Here is a 21365-nt window from a genome sequence, read left to right on the forward strand (position 1 = left end):
ATAACTTAAATAAAATTTATAAATTAAACTTAAACTTAAACTTCATTTTTTTAATCTTATAAATTTGTGTGATAGTTTGTTTTTTTATCAAGTGATTGAAGTTATTTTTCTTCATCAATTCACCAAAGAATATTGCGAGATACATTTGAAATTAAAAATAGTTTATGCATACTACTCTACACTACAACCTTTTCTATTCTTATTTTATTTATATTATTAATTTCTTTTTAAATATTATTGTAATTTATATATATATCATGTAGCTATGTAAATATATATATATATATCTATGTCAATATTGTGTTTAGATTTATTATATGTAGAAATTATTGATATAAATATTTATATATACTACAGAGCTATAATTCACTCTCTTATATAAATATATATTTAAAAAGTGAACCAAATTTTATTAAAATTATAGACAATATTTTGCTATAATTTTTTTAATACGTTTATGGCATACATTATATTAAACATCATTTATTTATTTTGATGATATTGTTTATTTATTTAAAATTTATATAATGATTAAAAAAATATAATAAAAATAAACACATATTTGAATAAATATGTCTACAACTTTAAAACTAAACAAATGTGCACGTTACTTCTATCTAGTATATAAAAATATACTTACATATACGTCGGCTTAAATGCATGTATGTTTTGTAACTATTAATTATTGTGAAAATTACATATTATATGAGAATTTTAATAGATTGTGCAAAAATATGACTTCTTTTAAAGAAAACTTAATCTATGGCTTTTTTTGTTTTAATTTCACTTTTATGGGTTTAGTTTCCCATATTTTTGTATAAAAGTTTGTTTATGCCATATTTTCACTTTTAATCAAGTTTTATGAATTTGGAAGGATATGTTTGTAATTTGATTATTTTTTTTAGCTTATTTGATTATTATTTTTGTATTAATTTTATATAACTATTTTTATATTAAATTTTTCCATGGTTGTTTTGCAATTTTTTTTTTGTAATATGTGTTTATTATTATTTTTTATTTATTGTAAACATTGTTTTCCTTTTTTTTAGGTAGTACGTTTTTTTTTTAAAACCTGGGTAAAGTAACCGGTTACTTAATTAATTTTTCAAAGTTATGTAAAAAAAATCCTACAGCTAGCTTAAATAACATTTATCTAGAGGGGTAACCAGTTACTTGTTTGTGTTTTTTCACATTTATGTAAAAAAATAATCTTAGAAGTTAAATAAAATGTATCAGGAGGGGTAACCAGTTACAATGCGATTAGTAACTTACTGCTATAAGAGGAGTAACCAGTTATCATAAGAGATTGACGAGTCACTTATATTAGAAATGAAAAAAAAAACATCACATTTGAAGGAAAAAACGAAGAAGAGTAAGTATCATTTAGTAACCTAGGTAACCAGTTACCATATAGAATCCAGAAATATATACATACATCAGAATGTGAAGGTAACCAGTTACCTTCTAAAATATACAAACAAACAACGTGAAGGTAACCAGTTACCACAGATCTCAAGACAGAAAAAAAAACCAGATCTGACCACGAACCAACCTCCTCCCTCGCCTCCGACCACCACCAGAAATCCCCATCCCCTACGCGCAAAACCCCGTCGCAAACCTAGCCATCCCCGTTGTTTTGCACAGCTCCGAGCACCACAAATCGCACACAGCCCAAGTGCCACCCTTCTTCCTCGCCTCCGACCACCACTAGAACATCCCTCACCTCAGCCTATCTCCGTCGTTTTGGATTTGGGGGCTCGCGAATGGAATCGCGCAAAGATGCGGGGATTGAGTTTGTGTTTGTCGATGGTGCGGCTGGGGTGTTCTTGGCTGAGTTTCATGGAGGTGTGCGCCTAAGGTGGTGAAGGTGGCTGGGTTTCACGGAGGTGTGGCTGGGGTGTTCTTGGCAGGTGGTAAGGGGGTGGTCGGAGATGATGGTGGAGATGGTGAGGCAGCCGAGTGGAGAGTGCCTGGGTTTCACGGAGGTGCGACTGGGGTGTTCTTGGTAGGTAGTGAGGGTGGGTGGCCGGAGATGATGGTGGAGATGGTGAGGCAGCCGAGTGGAGGAGTTTTGGCTATGGTGGAGATGGTGAGGCGGCTAGGGCAAAATGAAAGAGAAGATAGACTTGGCTTAAGGAGTTTTGGCTATGTTAATTACCATAATACCCCTCCTTTTGCTCATTTGTTTTGATTAATTTTGATTTCCAATATGGGATTAGTTTTCCCACAAACTAAGTTTTTCTTAATTAATTTTTCCCATACAAATTAAAAAAAGTTTAACTCCCATATTTTTGCATATTGATGGCTAAAAAGCCACATTTTTTAAAAATCCCCTTAATTATTGTTCTTTTAATTTCTTCGTGATGTTTTTATTTTTTGAAAGGTCATGTACACTAATTAATGTCGAGTATTTATTTAATTAAATTATTGTTAACAAGAAATTCGGGAAATGATGCATGTTCAAGGGTTACCCTCTCTCTCTTGCCAATTCATATATTTAACTAATAAGGATGGAAATGGGGTGGTAATTGGCGGGGTGCTCCCCCGCCCCATCCCCGTTAATAATTTTAATCCCTGACACCGTCCCCTTCCCCCATCTTCGCATATTTCTCGTTGGGGCCAAAGCGGGAATCTCTCCATGAGGATCTATTTATTAATATACATTACACTATATTATTAATTACTCAAAGTATTAAATATTATCTAAAGTAAAAAATATATATTTTTTAAATTACTAATATGTTAGAAAATCACATAAAAAAAACAGGTAAAATAAATAAAAAAATTAAACGAACCTCGTTGGAGCGGGCAGGGCTATCCCCATCCCTGTCCCATTTAATATTCGGGGATAGAAAAAGATTTATACTTTTTTAGACCATATGTTTTGTCTTATTACCTGTTTGGATCATATGTTTTGACAAATTACTTTTTGGACTCTGTGTTTTCTAAAATAATTCAGATAGACCCCTAAATTCGATTTTGATAAAAAAAAAATTAAACTAAAATCACAAATAATTTATCAAACTAACAAATCAGAACAAAAATAGTCATTCTGCCCAAGAATTGTATTGTTATATTCAATTTTTGTTCATCAAAATCAGATTTAAAGACATGTTTGAACAATTTAACAAAATACAGGGTCCAAAAAATAATTTATCAAAACATAGGGCCCAAACAGGTAATGATGTAAAACAAAAAGTCTAAAAATGTATAAACCCGATAGAAAATAGCTCACATCCCAACCCCATTACCCGTCAGGTAGGGAATTTCCGCCCCATTAGGGTTCATCCCCATTTAGAAAATTTGCATCTCTATATTTAACATGCTTAATCACGTTGTTATAAATATATAATATATATACTTATATGACCAAACTTATAATTGCATATATCAAATCAAATACTAAATTTACATGTATGCACATATCATCTAATCAAATTTACAACACTTCTTCTGATACAACTCCAAAACTAGAATAACATTAACGAGCACAAAAGAAAAATTACAATATCCCATAGTTACAGAATCAACTGAAACGTACAATGACAAGTAAGCAAACAACATAGAGCATCCAAGAAAATAATTTGAGGGGAAAACTAAAAGGAATTGTTATGGCCATGAAGAAACTTGTTAGAGCAAAGAAGGAACCAGTTCTTTCAAGCACATGGGCTGATCCTGGAAACTTGGAAGCTATGAACTTGCTCACAACAACACAAGAACAAGCCAATAAGATAGTAAGGTAGACCAAGTTCATGGCAAGAGGAAGATCTGATTCAACCTGGTAAAAATGACACTGTACCTACTTAGATGGCTGCTGTAAACCACAACGATTTGAGTCTATAGATAAATTTTCTTCCCTATACAAGAAGATAATCACACAGTTGATCTTTTTTTTTTTTTTGAAAAAGAGACAAAGTTCACATGTCGACTAGTGACCAACTCCCAAGTTTATCGAGAGTCGTCACTTGTGGCCGAGGAAAACCGTGGTTACAGGTATCAGCATAAGAGGGCAAAATAACAGTACAAAACCAAAAACACTAACACAAAATACAACAGAGACAATACATCAGAATTGATCCAAAAATAAACCAAAGAAAGAAAATCTTATTGCATAAAGCTTCCCCAATCTCTGCTAAGATCTTTCCTTTAGTCTTGTAAACCCAAGTTGCTCTTAATGATGGCATCAAAATAATCCTTCTTATAATGAAAGATATTATACCATATGCAATTTTCTATAGCTCGTTTATGGTAGAGTACCGTGTTGGCCACTTTTTGGGTATTTGGTTGGACAGAAATAGTAGTATCTTTGAAGAGTCTTCTTGTTCTGTGGATTCTCTTTGGGATAAAATTAGGTTCTAGGTTGCTACATGGGTGTATAGAATCGAAAGGTTTTGAGGGAGTTTTGTTTTTGGACCTGTGTAGGGAGTGGGTGTATTTGTGGTCGTAATTTTTCAAGGTCAGGATTTTTGCCAGGCTATGTATCTTTCTTCATTTTTGTTACCACAGTATTCCTCCACCATAAGAGATGGTTCTCAATATTATTGAGAGGAGGTCTCTTTTGACCTCTGTCTCTTTTTTTCAAAAAACAAAAAACAGAAACAAAGAGTTTCAAAAGAGGCAAAGTGTTCACATACACACTAAGCTTAGTTAACATAATGGCAAGGACAGAAAATTTTCCACCTACCAGGAAGAGTGCTTTGTAAACATAATTTTAATATAAGCAACCATATTTTACATTGAGAAAAGGTTATTTTGTTGATTTCAATTGTTCAAGGGAAGACATTTAAGTCAACTATCTTAGTTGATAATATTCACAATGAAATCTTATTGCATTGGAGTAAATTGAGTCTGTTTAATCAGAACCGAAACTGCATACCAAACAGTTGGTGGGCAAACAAACAAACAAAAAATCGTATTCTCTTAAAAAAAATTGAAAATAGTTACAGAAAACATTGGAAAATTACTACTTCTACCTCTTATCGTTGTCAAGTTGCACAGACAAAGTCAATGATAGAAATTTAAGGTTTTGGCAAACTCATTTTCAGTAAAAACAACAACAAAATGTAGAGACTAACCTTGTCTGCCCACATTTCTATACACAAAGCAAGTTTCAAATCAATATTTGTAGCCAAACCCAGAAGAAACTAAGGACATATCGAGCATATATCACAGAGCTTATCCCAACTAACACTTAAAAAGAAATCAACTAAGGTAGGAACTAATTACTAAAATCAATAACTGTAAAGAACTTTCAAAAATGGAGCTGAAGCAGTGATTAAGAGTTACATATAAGTGGTTTATACCATTATCAGACTGTGTTAGAAGAACCTACCATCTTTCGTTCTTTCTTTCTATCAAGTCAAGCAATTTTCCATTCCCAAAAATCACCTACACAAGAAATCGTAAGGGTAAGCGAGGATTCAGAAGGAGATGAGATTTATCCGAAAGAAGATTAGATCATCAGACCCAAAAAGAAAAACTAAATCTTGAATTCGTAAAAGAACGAAGAAATGAGTTCCATTTCATACCCAATCGAAGCTCACCAGAGATAAAAAAACATACCTAACATATAAATCAAATTACTTTACTTTTAACATTATTACTAATAGAATATACCCCTACTCTATAATTATCCTATAATTTTTTATGTTTAATAGTATTAGTTAATACATATAATTTTTGTTTTAAGCTTAAGTGCAACATAAATCCATCTGTTTCTAATTCTTTTTAAGCCAATTCTCACTTAATAGTATTTCTACTCCCGAAGTAGGGAATATACTTATTTGGTACCTTATATTTTTACAAAATATCATTTTGGTACCCTCTGTTTTCAATAATGCTCATATGGTACCCTGTATTTTAAAATCGTACATATTTGGTACCCTAAACTCAGATTTGATAGATAAATTTTTGTCAATTTAATCAAACTGCTGTCAATTATGTAAGTTACAAATTTAAATTTAATTACATAATTACATATAACTGATGACAGTTTGATCATATTGACAAAATTTTATCTATCAAATCTGAGTTTAGGGTACCAAATATGTACGATTTTAAAATACATGGTACCATATGACATTATTAAAAACAAAGGGTACCAAAATGACACTTTGCAAAAACACAGGGTACCAAATGAGTATATTCCCCCCGAACTATAACTATGCTACCGAATTATAACCTCTAAATGATTCTGCCCATGAATAACTTGTGATATTAAAAAATTTCCTGAACTTTGCACGTTACTGAAATATGAGATTTCTGTTAGATTTTGTCTTAAGTGACTAATAGATTAATGATGTGGCACTAACATGTATAGAATAATTAGCAATTTTACTCCCCAAACTTTGACCACTAACAAATTGTGGTATTTTTATTAAAACTAATTTAATTTTTTTTAAGAAAACCTATTTTTTTCTTAAAAATAATAATTATATCCTTAAAAAATAAAAAAATCATTTTAAAAAATTAAGAAAATAAACAATAGTAAAAGTTTCGAATTAATTAAATAAATTTTTAAATACTAAAAAATTAAAATTCTAATTAATAACAAATAACTTTTTTTTTACCTTTTCTTTTCTTTTTCAATATAAAATAAATATATCTTAAAATAAAAATTAAAACTAAATTCTAAAATAAAGTTTGTTCTCCTTAGTCCTCCTCCTCTTAAATTTTTTTTTAAGTCCTTTATTATTCGTCCTCCTCTTTAATTAAATATTTTTTCTTTGTTTTAATATTTATTTTAAATTTTCATTCCAAGATATATTTATTTTATATTGTAAACGAAAAGAAAAAGAAAAACTAAAAAGTATTATTTATTAATTAATTATTTTTAGAAAAAAAATTAATTTTTTTTAATAAAAGTAGTATTATTTGGTAGCGGTCAAAGTTCGAGGGGAAAAATTGTTAATTATTCTACACATGGCAGTGTCACATCAATAAATAAAATGCTACATCATCAATCTGTTAGCCACCTATGACGAAATCTAACAGAAGTCTCATACTTCATTAACGTGCATAGTTCGAATATAATTTTTAATATCGCGAATCATTCGGGGCACAATCATATAGTGGTCATAGTTCGGATGTCAAAAATGCTATTTATTCTATAAATTAACAATGAAGGACATGATAAGCATTATTATTATTATTATTATGGGACATTTTTTATTTTTTTTAATTACTTGTATTGTATGCCTATAGGAATAATGATTTTTTCAATAACATATATCCTAGTTATTATCTATCACAGCTTTGAATTGATCAAGAGCTTTGACTATTTGTCATCATCAAGCTTTACTTTGTTGGAGGTTTTGGAGGTTGGGATCTGTACACATTAAATTCTTACAAAATTTTCTATGACTTTTCTTTAATCTGTATCTATGTTTTCTTTTCTTTCTTGTTTGCTTCAGTTCCAAAATCTTTTCTATAAGGGAATTTACTTATTTGGTATCCTATGTTTTTGCAAAGTATCATTTTAGTATTTTCTGTTTTCAATAATGGTCATATGGTACCCTGTATTTTAAAATTATACATATTTGATACCCTAGACTCAGATTTGATAGATAAAATTTTGTTAATATGATCAAACTGTCATCATTATATGTAATTAAGTAATTCAAATTAAATTTGGAACTTACATAATTGAGAGCAGTTTGATTAAATTGGTAAAATTTTATTAATTAAATTTGAGTTTATGGTACCAAATATGTACGATTTTAAAATACAAGGTACCATATGAGCATTATTGAAAACAGAGGTACCAAAATGATACTTTGCAAAAACACAGGGTATCAAATGGTTACCTACCCTTTCTATAATCAAAAGAAAATATGAGAAAGTGATAGGTGTCCAATAAGGTGGGGAGTTTGGAGCATTTTAAAGGAGTGCATTTTTGTCTAAACATTGAAGGCATTTCTATTTTATATTAATTATTATTGTGAGTGCTCTTAGTTAGTTTGAAGGTTAAGATAATCACACTAAATTGAAAGATAGACATTAATTTTGTATTTAGTAGTATGGTTTCGATTATGGACTATGGTCCTCCTTATAATTATGGAATGAGATCATCGATCGATCAATCTCATTTATGTCTCGTTTCCTCTCGCCCACAAATAATATATAGCCACATATTCGTCGGTTAAGATACTTAAGTATGTTGTTATTTAGCATTTTAAGGCATCCAACAATAATAAGTTGACATTTTATAATTGATTAATTATATTTAATATTAATTATTAAAGTTAAATATGTGAGACTTAATATTGCATTACACCAATAATAGTATGTCACTTCCTTAGTATCCCTTATCAAATCTCTTTATCGTGAGTGTTGGAGGTCTCAGACCTTTACCTTAAAGAATTGCTAAGGGACATCACTGGTATCCAACACTATAAGAAAGTGGCATATCGTTATTGGTATAATCTAATGTTGGGTACAATACATTTGAATTTAGTAAGTATTATATGAGATCGCTAAACATACTTAGGGTGTCATCTCATGTGGTGTTAAGTGCGTTAAGGTGCCCAATAACAACACTTTTTACCTTGAGATCCATGACTTAATTCCATGCTATATGGTCTTTGTTGAACATTTTTTAGGTTACCATGCTGGTAGCCACCTCCCATTTTCTTCATTAAAAAAATAAAAATAGAAAGAGACACAAAATATGTTCTTCATTCCTAAATTAAGTCACAAAATATGCTCCAGTTTCATTAACAACAATTTCTCCGACCAATTTCCTCAATGTATTCACCCAAATTCTTAGAATACCATATCATCAGACTACCCTATACTTCTCATCTCTCTTTTAAGTTTCATTATAATTTTAAATTTTATAAAATAAAAATAAAAACTTCCTTTTTTTTACTAAAACATTTTGATTTTGATAGGTAGAAAACATATATATAAGTGAGGCAGAGGATCTCATTCCTATAATTATGTATCATCCAAAAAAAAAAACATATTAATTTATAGGGTTTATAATTTTTTGGACCCTGTGTTTTTTTTCATTACTTGTTTGGACTGTGTGTTTTGATAAATTACTTTTTGGACCCTATGTTTTGTAAAATAGTTAAAATAGAACCCTAAACTCAATTTTGATGAAGAAAAAATTGAATATAACAACACAGTTTTTAAGTATAATGATTTTATTTTTGTTCTGAATTGTTAGTTTGGTAAATTATTTGTGATTTTAGTTGAGAAAATATTGACCAAAATCAGATTTAGGGTTCTATTTTAACCATTTTACAAAACATAGGGTCAAAAAAGTAATTTGTCAAAACACAGGGTCTAAACAGGTAATGGGAAAAAACACAGGGTCCAAAAAGTTATAAACCCAAATTTATATGAGAAAGAAGAATATACCGAAATTTACATCCTGAGCCATTTGGATGGAAATTAGCATAGGATATTCCTCAATAGAAAATAAAATTTGAACGAAATTACCGACTGAGTCGCGGACAAGATCACTCTCTTTAAGACGTTTTGCGGCTCTGCCCTAAGTGTGCACGGCAGTCTATCAACCATGACGTCCCACCACCCACCCGCCAGCTCGGTTCGGTCGAACAGCCGCGGCGCATGTGGTGGTCAAGTGTGTGAGTCATCACCCATGCGCACAAAACTGGGTACCTCTTGGGGCACACCCAAGACATAGAATTTGCAACTTATATACACTCTCCTTGAAGAGTGTTTCAATTCCATGTGTGGGACTTTTCCCGTATCACAGACAACTATATTTTTTGAATTTTTAACAATTCACAAAAGAAAGTTCCGACACAGGTAGGTATCAAAAAGGGACGGGAATATATTATGACTAATCCAATAATAATTAAGCATAACTAATCAGAAAAACTCAGTTTGATCATTGGGTTTATCAAATTCCATTCTCTTCTTCTGCTAAACTAATTAACAAAAAATACAGATATATATCTTTCTATATTTGCATCAGCAATTTATTTTATACCGTAAAACAAAAAACAGAGTACAAAGTGAGATGAGAAGAGAAGAGAAGAGAAGAGAAGAGAAGATATAAAGCTAGAAGAAGCAATGGCAAACAATGATGGTAACGAAGGAAAGAGCATAGATAAACCAAGCGAATATGACCAGAAGCTTTGGAAGAGAAACAGTAATGGCTGCGAAGAAAGCTGTGACAGTAAACAAGACTCCGGCTTGTTCAAGCACCAGAGCTTCATGGGGGAACTTTGAGGCAATGTACTTGGCAACAAAGATCGAAGCAAAGGAGAGTGAGATAGCTACCGAGACTGCATTCATGATTGGCGGCAACTTGAGCTGAATCTGACACCACAGCGTTGCTGTCTGTAATGCCGACGCAAAGCAGAAGCCCATGATAATCTCCGGCCACGCCCAGTGAACGTTAACAACTCGCCCCGCTTGATCAGCTTCTACTGCGCGTGCTTCTTCGGCTTCATTCGAAAGGAGAAGCCTAAGCTTAGCAGCAAATGCTGATACTATACTACTATTCATTATTTCTCTTTATTTTTTCGTGGGCATAAACATATAATAATATATATATATTTATAGTAAAAATTAACACAAGTCAAGTCGTCTGCTAATCTCTATATATATAAATGAGACGTGGACTCTAGAATCATATATATATATATTTATAGCTTCAATGAGACGTGGACTCTAGAATGAGGTATATATATATATATGTATAGCTTTAATGAGATGACGTGGACTCTAGAATGAGATATATATAGCTTCAGTATAGCTTCAATGAGATGACGTGGACTCTAGAATGAGATATATATATATATAGCTTCAATGAGATGACTTGGACTCTAGAATGATATATATATATATATATATAGCTTCAATGAGATTGTGTGGACTCTAGAATTTCACAAAATCACTCTATCTATTTTATCATTTATTTTCATATTTTTTTATTCTACATAATATTGATTTAACCTATTTTCTCCTTTTTTTTTCAATTTTTTATTCTACATAATATTAATTTAAATTTATATAAATGAGAGACAAAGAGATGATGTGGCACTCTAAAATCTCACCAAATCACTTTATCTTTTTTCACATTTTTTTATTCTACATAATATTGATTTAAACTATTTTCTCTTTTTTTTCCATTTTTTTAATCTACATAATATTAATTTAAATTTAAATAAGATATTTCTAATGACTAATTTTCTAATTATACTTAGATATTTAAGCTATTTTCTCCTTTTTTCCCATTTTTTAATTCTACATAATACTGATTTAAATCTAAATAAGATATTTCTAATGAAGATGGATATATTAATATATTTTCTTTATGTATTTTACTTATTCAATAAATCAAACAAATTCCGCAAAATAATAGTTAAGTATTTTGTCAAAATATGTAATCGGCCAATATATAGTGTTCAAATAATCGATCTTTATATTCTTATTTTTAACATTTTGACAAAATACGAGGTCTAAAAGTAAATTTTTAAATATAAATGATCAAAATAGGTAATCGGCCAAAATAACCTTTATTATTCATAATTTTTTGAAAATCTACAATGAACATTTGCTATACAATAAATATCATCATTAAAAAACTATGGTAAAGATATCATTACATGTCAATGTAAGAAACGTATTGTATGAGTAAGATAAAAAAAAATATCAACTATACAATTTCAAAAAAAAATTATTTTTTAATTATTATAATTAAAAGACTGCGCGAAGCGCGGTTATATTTTCTAGTATATATATAAACGAGAGCTTCAAGGAGATTATGTGGCATTCTAAAATCTCTTCAAATCACTCTTTCTATTTTCTCATTTAATCTAATTTTTTATTCATTTTCTATTTTCTAAAATATCTTAACAATTGAAAATATCAATATATATATCTTAACTACTTATTTATTGAAAAATACTAAAAAAAATTAATTAAAAATTACGTAATAATTTTCGATTATCTATATATTTATTTTCTTATTATATTATAATTATGTTTTTTTATTCCAAAAGTGAATAGTTTTACAAAATATTTATATCTATATCTATATATAAATCTATATATCTATATCTATTTTATATAAAAAGTATGTAGACAATGGAAATTCTTGGTTTTAACAGTTTTTTAATTTTTTTCAGTTAACTTTAACGGAATATTCTTATATTTAACAGAATATTCTTATATTTAACAGTAGATTGTAAACATGACTTAAACTTAAATAATTAAATAAATTAAAATAAGATATTTTTGAGATATTTTACAATGATAATTATTTAAAAATAATAAAATCATATATTTTATAAGTTAAATAAAATTTAATCAAACTTAATATTATATTAAACATATAATATATAATCATTTGTTGTCACTGCCAAATTCAAAAACTAGAACAAACACAAACTTAAACAAAAATAAATAACTTAATTAATTAAAATAAGATATTTTTACAATATTTTATGATAATTTAAATAATTAAATTATATTTATTTAAAAATAATAAAGACATGCATATTATTTTTTTATCTTATAAATTTGTGTGATAGTTTGTTTTTATCAAGTGATTGTAGCTTTTTTTATCAAGTGATGCATATATACTACTATTGTCTGCACTATGATTTTTTCTATTTTTATTTTATTTCTATTATCAATTTCTTTTTAAATATTATTCTATTTTATATATATGTCATGTAATCATATATGTAAAGATTATTAATATAAATATATATATATAATATAGAACTATAATTTATTCGATTATAAATATATATTTATAAAAAGATAATCAACCCGTTTTTATTAAAATTATATACAATATTTATAATTTTAAAACTACGCAAACATACATTGCTTTTACCTAATATATATATATATATATATGTATTTTAAAAATATATATATCCAACTTATTTAGTGCGAAACTTCTAAACTTGGAAGGGGGGATTCTTTTCATCCTCTATTATTCATATAAGTTTCTTTTCCTTTATCAATGATAATAGTATATATATTAGCATAATTGACTTTTGTTCTGAGGAATTAATTAACTCACTTATTTTTCTCCTTTTCCCATTTAGGCTTGTCAAAGCCCCGCCCCGATATCAATAAGCATAATTGACTTTTGTACTCTAAATCAATTATGTTTCATAGCCGGAAAAAAAACCCTAAATCCTGAAAGAACAGAAAAGAATGTCGTTGGATTATGTTTTTAGACAATTGATTGACTATTCTATGAAAAAAGGTAATCTATGACTTGACCAATTAGTTTGGCCATTTTTATTTTCGAAGTTTCTTTAATTTTACTCATATATATTAAAATATTTTATTTAACAAAAATATCTATTAATATATTTAATATAGTAGGAAACAACAACGACAAAAATAATAAATAAAATGATGATAACAAAACCTTCAAAAAAATTAACAAATTTTTTCCTATATTTTAGCTATTTAAAAAATTCACTATAATTTTTTTTAATTAAAGTAAAATTTTATAATAAGAGTGCCATTTTTGTCTCTACTGGTAGAAGCGTCTTTATTATTTGACATGTACGTGAAAAAATTATAATTTAATTGTTTTTATATGATGGTGTACATTATATTTTTAGCAGATATCCTACCAAATTTAGGAAAATTCTGAATAATTTATAGTATAAAAAATAGAGTTCAAAAGGTCACCTACACTCGCACATATTTTTTTATACGCATACAATTGATTATTTTAAAATTATTTTCAGCACTATAAATTATTCAAAAATTTTAAAAAATGCTTGCTATTACTACAATATATTTTTTTTTAAATTACGTTATAATTTATCTACGTGCTAAAAATAAAGAATTTCCGCACAAGTAGCACTCGTACCATAAAATCCCCTAAAATTATAATATTCTCCCTTCAACTTTTCAATTTACAAATAACTTCACACTACATGTAAAATAGTAAAAGACTAAAGTACTCTTTTTAAACTTTAAGTATAACAAACATGTTATATAATTTTTTGATAAATAAGTAATAATAAATAGATTCACAAATTAACAAAAATCCTCATTTAAAATTTGTATTGAATTTTACTGTTACAAGCTTAAATATACGAGGAGGTTTTGTTTGTATTTTTATACTTGTAAATTTTAATAATTGTGATTGTGTAATTTAGCCAAGACAAAAGAACATTATTAATTGGTTTGTGCTACTATCATGTGTTAATGATATCCGACGTGTAGATATAGATTAATACCATTAATTTGTTTTTATTTTCTCATTTTCTCCATTTGTATTAGTTTGTGGTGGCTGTGATGGTTGCGTGCCAAGCAGAAATAGAAACTACATAAGCTGAAAATTAAATTTAACAGAAGTCAGCAATGATTTATGTTTACAAATGATAATTAAATACTATTATCTCCATATTTGTTATCTCCACGAAATTGAAATATGTGAAGCTGCCAAGAAAGAAATCATAAAGATATATTAATTAATTGTAGGATAAGAGGAAAATATATTCTGCATTTTATAATATATATGAAGGAATGTTGTCCATAATTACAACTTTCTCTAAGCTAAAAGTGTTGAGTAAACATAATCAACAAATTAAATTAAGTCATTTTATTTTTATTTTAAAATCCAAATGCAAAGTAAAATAGTAAAATTAAATTTAGTTTATTTTTCAATTCTATATTTCTATTAGTAGTCTTACAATATATTTATATAAATTTGAGACCTCTGGTGAGACCCTTAGAAACCTAAGGCAAAATAAATGGAGATATATGTCATTCAATTTATGGCCTGTATTTTCAAGTTTCTACCATATATGAATATGGTAGACAAATTAAAATTCAGGCAATCACAAGATATATAAATAGACATGTTAGCCGTATAAGAATTTTCTTCTATCTTTGAAGAGTGACATTGAACTCTATTCATAGTCGACATGGACTTAGTCCTTACAAACAAGAAATTATAATAAATAGTCGCATTACTATTCACAATAAGTAAATAACGCATTGAAATTTTTTAAACTAAATAGTTTTTTTTTTTTCTTTCTTATCTATATTTCTTACTTCTTTTTTTAGAATTTTTTTTCCAATTCTTTCCTTATTATGCTATTCGTCGTATACACTACAAGAAAATGGGATTTTTCCGGTGCGTTTGACGAAAGTCATCGACAAAAGGCACCATTTTCACCGGCGTAAATTTCTGTTGGCGCAGGTGCTTTTTGCTAGCGCAATTAAGTAACGCGCCGACAATGGAAACTTTTGTCGGCGCAATTACGACATGAGCTGGGAAAAGTTGTGGACTTTTGACGGTAGAATTTTGGCCGATGTGTTATGTGTAATTCCGCCGGTAAAAGTGGTTTTTCCCTGAATTGATTTTTGACGGTGATACTTTTACCGGCGGATTACGCAATTGCGCTGGCAAAAGTCATTCAAATGCGCCGACAAAAGTCATAAACGTGCCGGCAAAGGTTACTGTTATCCCCATTTCCTGCATGGGCTCGGGGCCTTCTTCCAGTCCCATTGTCAGGGGCCACGTAAGCATGCGGGCCCGGCCCAAGGCCTCTTGGTGCGGAAATGTCCGAAAGGGGTATGGACCGGGGGTGCATTTGGGCACATTTGAGGGGTCCGGCATGACCCTCCGGGTCCCGTCCTCCGGGACAATCGTCCGAGTGATGTACAGACCATTCGGATCCCCCACGACCTACGCGTCATGGTCCCGGACCCTGGTACGGTCCGGGCTCGTGGTAAATGAAGAGCGACAAGGGTAAACGGACCCGGAGCACCTCACCCCCGGTTGGAGGGGTCAAGCGTCCAGGACCCTGAAGCCACCCCACTCCGCGTGGGCGTTGTCCCCACTTTTCACCTGCAGAAAAGGCCACCACGGGATTGCACGCCGTTGTTTTAGGTCTGCGCTGTCAAGTACTCTGACTGGTCTTGTCTCCTGAATCTGCCTCGTAACTCGAAGTGGCCAGACCAAAAGCACCGTTTTGTCGGGCGAGATATAGCTCTTGAGTCAACTTATTGGGACTTAGCTGGTCTGGAATTCGTGTATTTTGTATCTTTTGTATTGGGCTTCCACCAAAAAGGCCAAGAATATCCATATCTCCGATGGGCCCGGGTCCTACCCGACCCAGACCCAGTGTTCCCATAAGCCTATAAATATAAACTACCGAACACTGTAAAAAGGGATGGATCTTCAACTAAGATACAGTAACCCTGTCAAAATACAGAGAGAAACTCCATTGTAAAAGGTCTTTCAAGCTCTAATACTACAGACTCGTGGACTAAGGCTAGTTAACGCCCCAACCACGTAAAAATCCCGTGTTACTCTCCAGCTTTCATTACAATTATCATTAGATAATATTTATTAATATAGTTACCGAAAATCTCGGTTAACAGTTTGGTGCTTTCATTGAGAGCTGAAGGAAGCTAGTGCTAACGTCAGGCCTTTACTACAATGGTGAACACACGACACACCACCTTCGACCCTAGAAATCCAGAGCAGGGCAACAGAGACCCGCTGCCTTCACAGCATATCCCTTGGGATCTACTCGAGAATGCGCCTCCTCAAACATCTCACCACGGTGAGTCACAGGATTACGAGGGTGGGACAAATTACGAAGAGGAGAACGGGGAGGAATATTATGAAGAGGACAATGAGGGGGAGTACCACGACGAAGCAGTAGATCCCGAGACCCCCGACAGAGGACTCAACCAGCAAGACTTGGAGGTAACCAGACTAAGGCAGCAAGTCCTGGATCAGGAAGCCAGGATCGCTGAGCAAGCGGAGGGGCATCGACAGATGCAAGAGTTTCTCCAAGCCCTGCAGGCACTCATAGCCGCGCGGGGTCCAGCAACCAATTCCGCAGCTGGCCCACTTCCAGAAGCGCAGCAGCCTGCTCCGCAAGAGCGAGTCGGGGTCCCCGAAGGAGCCGGCCCGGCCCCTCCCCCGGAGCCTTTTCCTGAGCCAACTCCAGGAAACCCGGGCAGGGAGAGAGAGAACGCCGGTGGAAAGACCCGAGAAAAGACCAACCCCGTTGCAAAAGCTGAGACCCATTCCCGGCCGCTCCCTAGGAAAGAGAAGGTGCGCCCCGTCCCAGGACGAGGCCACCCGATCGATCCGCAGGGGACGCGGCAGCGGAATGCACAGCCCCGGCACGCCCCAAGGCGAGACGGGCGGGAAAGATCTTTGCACCCAAGTGCCTCGGTTAACAAGAACCGTCGGGAACGGCCTTGCCGCGAGGAACGTCATGACCTCAGTTCAGGGGACAGCACTCCCCGGATAGACTTACGTGGACTGAACGCTCGGAAGGAGTGGGCCCGCAAGGAAAAGATCCTCCCCCGAGATGGTGACTTCAGGAACAACATCAACGACAGGAGGAACGAGAGAATCCCCCTGGAGGATGGCACGGCCAGGCAGTTCATGGAGCAGATGGCTGCATTGAAAAAGGTCACGGACCGCCTGGTCCGCAAGCAAGAAGGCGCGGACACTGACTCCGACGAATAGGATAAAAAGCCCTGCGCAAGGCACATTCTAAACGTCGTACTCCCCAAGGGGTTCAAGATGCCAAGCCTCACTGCCTATACTGGAAACACCGACCCCAGGGACCATCTGTCCCGATACAATCGACTCATGATAGTGGCCCATGTCAGCGACGACGGCAAGTGCCTCTGCTTCTCGATCACTTTGGGCGGCCCCGCCGAGGAGTGGTGGAAGAGACTTAAGCCGGGGTCCATCCAATCCTAGTCCGGGCTGCAGTCAGCGTTTCGAAAGTAGTTCGTGGCCGCCATGAGGATGGATATGCAAATCAGCGCCCTCGCAAATATTAAGCAACTCCCCACGGAGACACTAAGGGCCTACATCCAGCGCTTTACTGAAGAAGCCTCCAAGACGAAAGTAGACGACGGACAGCGCCTGGTGGCTCTGCAGTCCGGAATCCGGGCCAGGTTCCCCCTTTGGGATGACATGCAGCGTAGCAAGGCGGCCACCCTGGAAGAGTTCATCAGGAGGGCCCAAGGATTCATCAACTGGGAGGGCCTCCAGCCCCGCAGCCCGTCCCCCAGTCGTTCCCGGGTTATGGGGGGCACCCCCTCGAGTTGACGGACACGTGGCAACCATCTCGGGCGGACCTCACCTGGGAGGGCCATCAAGAAATGACCAAAAGCGCTACCTAAGCGAGTTGGACCACGACCAGGAAGTTTGTGCCCTAGTCCAGGCTCCGGCTCAGCGCCCTAAGTTGATAAACCTCCCCATCACCTTCACGGAGGACGACGCCCGCAACGTCCACTTTCCGCACCATGACCCGTTGGTCATAGATGCTCAAATCGCCAACAAGTTGGTGTCACGCGTGTTGGTGGATGACGGAACTTCCGTCAACCTGTTGTTCAAGCCCGCCTTCGCTGCCATTGGCTTGACGGAAGCAGATCAGGCATCATGCCCGACCCAAATTTACGGCTTCAACGGAGATACACTTCTCCCCATGGGAAAGGTCCAGCTGCCGGTTACGCTGGGGAGTGAATTGCAGCACTCGTTCAACTTCTGCACCTTTGTAGTGGTGGATTGCCCCACCGCTTACAACATCATCTTTGGTCAGCCCGCACTGGTCGAGTTCGGGGCCATCACCTCCATCTGCCATCTTTGCATGAAGTTCCCATGCGACAACGGAGGGGTAGGGACCGTCCGGGGAGACCAAAAGAGCGCCCGGAAATGCTACCATTTGTCAGCCCGACCTATAGACATGATCCTGGAAGAGCCCGTCGAACCAGTTCCCCTCCCGCCTGCGGAGAGGGCGGTCCGGGAAGAGAACGACCTGGACCCGCGGATAGGGGACGACCGCGTCCTGGAACCAATGGACGAGATAGAAGAGGTGTGCATCAGCGAAACCGATCCGACCCGGATCATCCAAGTTGGAAAAAGCCTGCCGGCAGACATTCGGGCCGCCATCATCGCCCAAGTCAAGGGAAACCAGGACTTTCTGGCCTGGTCCCACTCCGACATGACCGGGGTCGACCGCAATATCATTTGCCACGCGTTAAGTATTGACCCAAACGCAACCCCGGTCCGCCAGAAACGCAGGCCCTTGGGGACAGAGAGGGCTGAGGCCCTTAAACTGGAGGTTGAGAAGCTATCTTCCATCAACTTCATACGCGAGGCTGTGTACCCCGTGTGGCTGGCCAATCCCGTCTTGGTGCCGAAAACGAACGGGACCTAGAGAATGTGCATCGACTAACCACTAAAGTGGCCTTTATTCACTTATACAAAAACAAATTTACGAGTCATTGGTGAAAATTGTATTTTTTTTAAAGTTATTTTGCACTTTTGCTCAGTTTTGATAATTTTTTGTAAAATGATCAGTCTAAAATTTCGTCCAGTCTAAAAAATACTAGTTGTCAGGAGTGTCGGAAGTCATTTTACAAAAAATTATCAAAATTAGGTCAGAGTAAAAAATGACTTCAAAAAATAGGTAAATTTGCCGAGGGACCCTAAATTTATATACCAAAATCATACTTATATGACCAAACTTATAATTGCATATATCAATTCAAATACTAAATTTACAAGTATGCACATATCATCTAATCAAATTTACAACACTTGTTCTGATACAACTCCAAAACTAGAGTAACATTAACGAGCACAAAAGAAAAATTACAATATCCCATAATTACAGAATCAACTGAAACGTACAATGACAAGTAAGCAAATAACATAGAGCATCCAAGAAAGTAATTTGAGGGGAAAATTAAAAGGAATTGTAATGGCCATGAAGAAACTTGTTAGAGCAAAGAAGGAACCAGTTCTTTCAAGCACATGGGCTGATCCTGGAAACTTGGAAGCTATGAACTTGCTTACAACAACACAAGAACAAGCCAATAAGATAGTAAGGTAGACCAAGTTCATGGCAAGAGGAAGATCTGATTCAACCTGGTAAAAATGACACTGTACCTACTTAGATGGCTGCTGTAAACCACAACGATTTGAGTCTATAGATAAATTTTCTTCCCTATACAAGAAGATAATCACAAAGTTGATCTTTTTTTTTTGAAAAAGAGACGAAGGTCACATGTCCACTAGTGACCAACCACCAAGTTTATCGAGAGTCCTCACTTGTGACCGAGGAAAACCGTGGTTACAGGTATCAGCATAAAAGGGCAAAATAATAGTACAAAACCAAAAACACTAACACAAAATACAACAGCAAACACACAACAGAGACAATACATCAGAATAGATCCAAAAATAAACCAAAGCTTCCCCAATCTCTGCTAAGATCTTTCCTTTAGTCTTGTAAACCCAAGTTGTTCTTAATGATGGCATCAAAATAATCCTTCTTATAACGAAAGATACTATACTATATGCAATTTTCTTCATAAACAAAGAGTTTTAAAAGAGGCAAAGTGTTCACATACACACTAAGCTTAGTTAACATAATGGCAAGGACAGAAAATTTTCCACGTACCAGGAAGAGTGCTTTGTAAACATAACTTCAATATAAGCAACCATATTTTACATTGAGAAAAGGTTATTTTGTTGATTTCAATTGTTCAAGGGAAGACATTTAAGTCAACTATCTTAGTTGATAATATTCACAGTGAATCTTATTGCATTGGAGTAAATTGAGTGTGTTTAATCAGAACCGAAACTGCATACCAAACTGTTGGTGGGCAAACAAACAAACAAAAAATCCTATTCTCTTCAAAAACATGAAAATTCAATTCCTTACAGTTATAGAAAACATTCGAAAATGACTACTTCTACCTCTTATCGTTGTCAAGTTGCACAGACAAAGTCAATGATAGAAATTTAAGGTTTTGGCAAACTCATTTTCAGTAAAAACAACAACAAAATGTAGAGACTAACCTTGTCTGCCCACATTTCTATACACAAAGCAAGTTTCAAATCAACATTAGTGGCCAAACCCAGAAGAAACTAAGGACATGTCGAGCATATATCACAGAGCTTATCCCAACTAACACTTAAAAAGAAATCAACTAAGGTAGGAACTAATTACTAAAATCAATAACTGTAAAGAACTTTCAAAAAATGGAGCTGAAGCAGTGATTAAGAGTTACATATAAGTGATTTATACCATTATCAGACTGTGTTGGAAGAACCTACCATCTTTCGTTCTTTCTTTCTATCAAGTCAAGCAATTTTCCATTCCCAAAAATCACCTACGCAAGAAATCGTAAGGGTAAGCGAAGATTCAGAAAGATATTAGATTTATCCGATGAAAGATTAGATCATCAGACCCAAAAAGAAAAACTAAATCTTGAATTCGTAAAAGAATGAAGAAATGAGTTCCATTTCATACCCAATCGGAGTAGTCTGATGCTTCAACTATCAATTACTCCCACGAAGCTCACCAGAGATCAAAAAACATACCTAACATATAAATCAAATTACT

At 34.1% G+C, this 21365-nt stretch overlaps 2 long non-coding RNA genes across 3 annotated transcripts; both read right to left on the bottom strand.

The window, feature by feature from the left end:
- Positions 1-3361: 3361 nt before the first annotated feature.
- LOC133821802 (uncharacterized) lies at positions 3362-5625 on the bottom strand. Of its 2 annotated transcripts, XR_009887754.1 has the most exons (3): positions 5529-5625; positions 5333-5388; positions 3362-3778 (listed from the first exon to the last, which is right to left on the bottom strand). It is a non-coding gene; the product is annotated as an uncharacterized LOC133821802 (long non-coding RNA). The 2 variants fall into 2 exon arrangements; XR_009887756.1 differs by lacking the exon at positions 5529-5625 and having other exon boundaries at positions 5333-5470.
- Positions 5626-19465: 13840 nt separating this feature from the next.
- LOC133821803 (uncharacterized) lies at positions 19466-21365 on the bottom strand. The gene is made up of 3 exons (XR_009887757.1): positions 21273-21365; positions 21077-21132; positions 19466-19882 (listed from the first exon to the last, which is right to left on the bottom strand). It is a non-coding gene; the product is annotated as an uncharacterized LOC133821803 (long non-coding RNA).

Source organism: Humulus lupulus, chromosome 3 (genome assembly GCF_963169125.1).
Source record: "Humulus lupulus chromosome 3, drHumLupu1.1, whole genome shotgun sequence".
NCBI classification, from domain to species: domain Eukaryota; kingdom Viridiplantae; phylum Streptophyta; class Magnoliopsida; order Rosales; family Cannabaceae; genus Humulus; species Humulus lupulus.